Source organism: Alosa pseudoharengus, unplaced genomic scaffold (genome assembly GCF_046254945.1).
Source record: "Alosa pseudoharengus isolate Yale_2024_CS ecotype anadromous, Long Island Sound unplaced genomic scaffold, YU_APseudo_1.1 YU_APseudo_1.1_scf_19, whole genome shotgun sequence".
Lineage (NCBI taxonomy): Eukaryota > Metazoa > Chordata > Actinopteri > Clupeiformes > Clupeidae > Alosa > Alosa pseudoharengus.
Window position 1 is genome coordinate 16,890,073 of NW_027468657.1, and position 5,694 is coordinate 16,895,766.

Consider the following 5,694-nt stretch of genomic DNA (forward strand, 5'->3'; position numbering starts at 1 on the left):
CTGATTGGGATGCCGTCCAGCGGATTCCTGTGCCCCAAGACTGGTGTGCTCAGCATGACAGACCTTCTATGGAGGATGCTGTTGCTGAACATGAGTCACGGTTCAGTCGACAAGGGGTCTGAATCCAACGTACTGTCCTGAAGTATCCGGACGCTCCCTCCATATACGTAGCACCACACACGAGGGGATCATGACACGGACGCTTCTTCTAAGGAAACCCCAGCACCTGCTCACAAAAGACCTGTAGGCCAAGTCACTTCATTGCCTGCAACGAGAACAGGGTGGAAAAGCATAGCAAAGCATTTTTTACTATAAAAAATCTTTTACATTAGAGTATCACTGGACGATTGTTGAAAAAAAAAAATAAAGTTTGTCATTTTGTGGTGTTGATCACAATAATGAATGTGTAATGTATTGGTTAAAAATATTTTATTTATATACTGTAACTGCTAACACTTGTATCAAATGGTCCTCACCTTTCCATCCCTCTGATTCTCAAACGGCCATGGTCAGCTCTGTAAATATTCATTGCATTTTGCAAAAAATAAATATAGAGGCACAACGGATCGAGGCCATGATGGTCATTCAGGTCAGCTCCTCAGGAACCTGGGCCATTCTCATAACCTGTAAAAACAAACATAATTTCCCTGCTGTTATTTCGTAATTTTGAATGAGCAGGAAGCACAAAGTAGCTTAAGTAAATGTCTCCAGTTTTAGTTACCAGAGTTGTAAGATCACATATTAGGCTACTACATGGAAAGAAGGTAATAATCTCAATCAGATGTCAATAGGATAGTTACAAGATTACATTAGACCTACTGACTGTACCTACTGTATTTTAAACAGTGATATTTATAGGATTTTTGATTATTGTACTCTACTCCATGGTATGTAAATGGGGATAAATAAAAGTGTTTTTGAATTGACACAAACGAGAGTAGGCCTAATAATATTTTCGTTGACCTCGTTTCACTTCAGCCATAGGCTACAAACTGCACAGAGCTCCTACCCAGCTAACTGGACGTCCCGTTGTAAGATCATACATTACTACATGGAAAGAAGGTAAAAATCTCGATAATCAGATGACTTAATCAGCAGGATAGTTACACGAGTACATTAGACCTACTGACACAAACGTAATATTTTCATTGACGCGAGCAGTAGGCTACTCGTTTCACTTCAGCCATATAGCCTACGAACTGCACAGAGCTCCTGCCCAGCTAACTGGACGTCCTGTTGTAAGATCGCATATTACCAGTACAATAATGTATGTAACTCCTAATCAGATTACCTATTCAGCAGGAGAATATACTTACTGACTAAAACGAGTAGCAGCTACTTTCCTTGCAAGCAGCACTCCTTTCACTACAGCATAGCCTGAACTGCCCACGACTGGCTACGAACTTTTCAGCTAGCTTCTAACTGGACATCTTGACAAAAATTGCACAAGGGTACAAGTTGTAAAACATTTGTTTGTGTGCAAATAAATAACTTCTGTTGCTTACAATGCTAAAAATGAACCTAATGTTTAGCTTAGTCTACGACACTAACGTGCACTAGTATTACAGCTAGCTAACTGGGCTACGTGTGGCAAAAAGTAAATGACAAAACTTACCACTCTGAAGTAGTCATTTCCAATCTATGGGCGACTGGTTGCTCCTCTATTTCAGATTCTTCCTCTGATTCAGGGTCAAATATGCTGTTCAACACCTATGTCTCCATAGTATTTCCACCTTGGCTGTTTCAGTGAGTGCTGTCGGCCATGTTTGCGTCTTTGCTCGGGAGCTTCGCTCGTTGTAAACCAACCAATCAGCACGCAGTTTATCTAAATATTCATGAGCATACCATACAAGGAAGAAAACCTCTCGTTTCATTCTAGGGCTTTCAACCAGGCTTGCATTAGGGCACATAGAACAGCACATATGCCATTTTCAGCCCAACCAATGTTACACACCCTATTCAGAGACCTTAAGGACCAGCACAAAATACCCTATATCATCATTCTATCACCCCTTTAAAACCAAACAGAATGCAAGCCAGCGGTGACCAGAGGAAAAGAAAATAAAGCGAGAGCGAGGTCTACAGATCCCTCTCAGAAGACAAAAAGACCCCTCCTTCCTGATACATCTCGTAGTTTTAAAGCAACACAATGGTAAAAATTGGTATTTATAGTGGAGCAGATAATCTCATACATATTAAAATATATTGTGCATTTTATGACTCAAGCATGGCATTTTGTCCAGTGTTTCTAGAGACTGTAAACTTCCTTTTCAGACATGGAGCCACTTCAGATTTGACCTCTGGGGCCAGGCAGACTCAAAACAAATGTCACTATTATTTTCTGGAGTAAAATATTACTGCAAGTTATTCTAGAGTTTTTCTGTGCAATCTAGAATTTCCAACTGCCATGTTTAATGAAAGATGGCTCCGCTTTAACCCTCTCTGGTATAATGTCTGCTTGAGTGCATCAAATGGAATATTTAGTTGGCAACATTTTTATACAACCCGAATTCCAAAAAAGTTGGGACACTTTGTAAAATGTGAATAGAAAAAGAATGCTATGACTTACAAATCATATCAACACTATATTTCATTGAGAATAGTTCAAAGACAACATATTATTTGTTGAAGGAGAGAAATTTGTCTATTTCATGGAACATATTAGCACATTTTGAATTTGATGTCAGCAACACGTCTCAAAAAAGTTGGGACAGGGGCTGGAAATGTTGTGTAATGATAAAGACAACAAAAGGAGGAACATTTCACAACTAATTAGTTCAACTGGAACCATGAATGAATGGGGATATAAAACAAAAGAGCATCCCAGAGAGACTGAGTCTCTCAGAAGTAAACATTTTTTACTTGTGGAGGTATTCCAGGTATATCACACTGTGGAGGTATGTGGAGCAGGCTTGTGCAAAATTCCAGAATTGAATTGAAACTGGCTCTTAAATTCCAATAAAATTCTTGAATTTCACTTGCATTTAAATTGAGGTAGCAAACAGGAAGCAGAATTGCAATTCGAATTGTGCACAACCCTGATGTGGAGGTATTCCAGGTATATCACTCTGTGTAAACCTGTGTGGTCAAATGATGAAGCAATTTAAGAATAATGTTTCTTATCATGAAATCCAGAGAAACCTTTCAAACAAGGCACAGGCTGGAAAAAGAAATAGTGGATGGCTGTGGTCTTTTGGACCTCATCGTCTTTTTCTGTAAAGAAAATTATCAGGAAAACTTTTTTAGAATAAAAATAGAACAATATCAAGACTGGCACAAAAGTTGCAAACGTTGTAAGAGTTCAAAGGTCTATTAAAAGTCAAAAGCAATTACAGCATTTAGTTCATAATAACAATGATGAGAATAATAGAAGTCAAAGACCACTGCAGCAATGCCTGCCATTCAAAGCACTTTTCAATGCCTGCCATTCAAAGCACTTTTGCTGACTTCCAGTCTCCAACCATCTTAGCATTCCATCTACTAACAATCACAACATAGCATGAGGTCAAAATGGCTTCTTTTTCATGGCACTTGGAACTTGGACTTGGAAAAGAAATCCGGAGGCAATCCCTAATTTCCTTCACCCTCTCTACTTAATGTCCATTTGTGCAATTGTTGGTTCTACAGTATGGGGGTCCTCCTCGATTTTTGGACCTCGGTATTTTAGAAACTGTATGCGGCCCTGGTTGCCTTGTCAACCATTAGGGTTTTTGATAATGGTTTTATATCCGAAAATGTTCAGAGCTCCAAACTGTACATGTGTATCAAGTTTCATCCTTTTATGGAAAAAAACTGACATAATGAGCATATATCACATGTACAATAAGTTCAGTAAAACTGACATAAGTACAATTTTTGGCCTTTGACCTATGCACAAATGATGCCAAATATTCCACCACTTGGATTTTCAAAAATGATTTCTGTTGCAATTAGTTTCAGGTTGGATAAAATCTTCTCACAGATTGGTCTAAAATGATCTGTGTGAACTGTGTGAACGTGTATGGACCATTGGCACATGGGCACATGCAGCTTCCCTCACCGTTTCTAATGATTTGCGCCGTCGCTGTAGCTTTGTTTGGTCGTACTTTAATTGGGTCTGGTGGTAATTTACCTTTATCTCCTTAAACTCAAGAAGATCCTTGGCCAATGAAACATAGCCACCATCTATGGGTAATTTATTAAGTAATCTATGAAAATTAGGTCTATTTTTGTTATAAAAATGTTATACATGAGGTTCTACATCCAATGTCCTACTTACTAATGTGTAACAGGGGACAAGGAGGCAGCCATGGCCTACTGGTTAGCACTTCGGACTTGTAACCGGAGTTGCCGGTTCGAACCCCGACCAGTAGGCACGGCTGAAGTGCCCTTGAGCAAGGCACCCAACCCCTCACTGCTCCCCGAGCGCCGCTGTTGTTGCAGGCAGCTCACTGCGCCGGGATTAGTGTGTGCTTCACCTCACTGTGTGTTCATTGTGTGTTGAGTGTGTTTCACTAATTCACGGATTGGGATAAATGCAGAGACCAAATTTCCCTCACAGGATCAAAAGAGTATATACTTATACTTATACATATTGATTAATATATAGTGTTTAATAAGCTATTTTATAAAGTAGTAATAATGCCTGGTATAATAATAATAATAACTAGATGTACCGCATAGCGAAACTTTTGTGTATGCTTGTTTGGCATGCCTGAGTGTGTGTGTGCGGCAGCACAGAAAGTAGCCTACTGGTGCTGAAAAGGTGAATAGATTGTAGAATAGCCAAAGAAGATGTAGCATTGTTATAAAACCTTTAAAATCTCTAAACAATCACAAGTAGGGCAGTTCATCACAGTTCATCCATTGCAACTGGATTGATGAAAGGTCACTTACACCTGTATTTATTTATTTATTTATTTATTTATTTATTTATTTATTTATTTATTTATAAACAAAAACATCTCTGTCAGTTCCATGCCGTTTTCAACAGCTATCAAAAACAAAGGTAATTTTTGGATGGATGAATTTTTTGTGAATGTTTCTTCTTCTAGGCTACATAAGATTTTAGTCATCTTTAGTTCATGTAATACTTTATTGTCAATGCACAAATTAAGTAACAGTAGTCTGAAACGTTATTGTTAATGCACAAATTAAGTAACAGTAGTCTGAAACGAAATGCTGTTTTACATCTAACCAGTGGTGCAAATAACTGACATGTACAAATGGGCCTTGATGAAATGTGTCGCTAGACTGTTCATACACATTTTAACGGGCCAAAGTTGAAGAGCTGTTGTCCATTATTGTTCGTGCAAATATAGGCTGATTCATGTTACCTTGCATTGTGTAACTGAGGTCCATGGCTAGTCTGGCTTTCACCAGACCAAGCTCAATCTTTTAAGAAATCAAAAAATAAATAGCGGGCAGATCAGGCTGGGTTCACCCAGCCTAGTCCATAGGCACCCGATATTGTTTAATTTTCCGATTGAGATATCCACGCTCTGGCTATTCTGAATGCAAAAATGCATCAGGGAGTTATGACAAAACTGTAACTAACAAACTAGATCCTAATAGAAAGCTGTTAGCTTCCCTAAGCTACAGGTAGGCTTATAAGGTAGGCCTATTTACAACATAAATTGTCAATAGGCTAGGCTATGCTGGCGACACAAATAAAATCTCCTTTGGAAACCAATGGCTTACGCCTTACAGTATCAA

The 5,694-nt window shown here is 38.7% G+C and overlaps 1 long non-coding RNA gene across 1 annotated transcript; it reads right to left on the reverse strand.

The window, feature by feature from the left end:
- LOC143133104 (uncharacterized) lies at positions 1-2,011 on the reverse strand. Its single transcript, XR_012988446.1, has 3 exons — positions 1,317-2,011; positions 477-624; positions 1-265 (listed from the first exon to the last, which is right to left on the reverse strand). It is a non-coding gene; the product is annotated as an uncharacterized LOC143133104 (long non-coding RNA).
- Between the last annotated feature and the right edge of the window lie 3,683 nt (positions 2,012-5,694).